We start from the raw sequence: 373 nt of genomic DNA on the forward strand, positions 1-373 counted from the left end.
TACAACAAACTGTCGCATCCAACCTTTCTTCACTCCGCCCGGCTTTGGTACCTGACGATAATTGTATTTAAGTTAGTATTTGATAAAAAATAGCTTTTACACGCGACTTTGTTCGTAGAAATAAAAAAAAACTAGCAATAAATATACTCTAGGTTACTTAGTGCTAATGTAACTTTCTAATGGAAAAATAATATTTGAAATAGTTTAATATTTGTAAGATTATTTGTTACATACAAAAATACAAAACTTTCTTGTTTATTATACTAAAAGAACATTAATGATGTGGTCCTTCGAGCCGGACACTAGTATAAGTGTGGTCCTTCAAGCCAGACACTAGTGTAAATGTGGTCCTTCAAGCCGGACACTAGTGTAA

General features: G+C 32.7%; 1 protein-coding gene across 5 annotated transcripts in view; it reads right to left on the reverse strand.

Moving 5' to 3' along the window:
* gek (serine/threonine-protein kinase gek) overlaps positions 1 to 373 on the reverse strand; it is a 36,155-nt gene that overhangs the window by 8,710 nt on the left and 27,072 nt on the right. The window lies entirely within an intron of this gene.

Source organism: Papilio xuthus, unplaced genomic scaffold, assembly GCF_000836235.2.
Source record: "Papilio xuthus unplaced genomic scaffold, Pxut_1.1 DF825783.1, whole genome shotgun sequence".
NCBI lineage: Eukaryota > Metazoa > Arthropoda > Insecta > Lepidoptera > Papilionidae > Papilio > Papilio xuthus.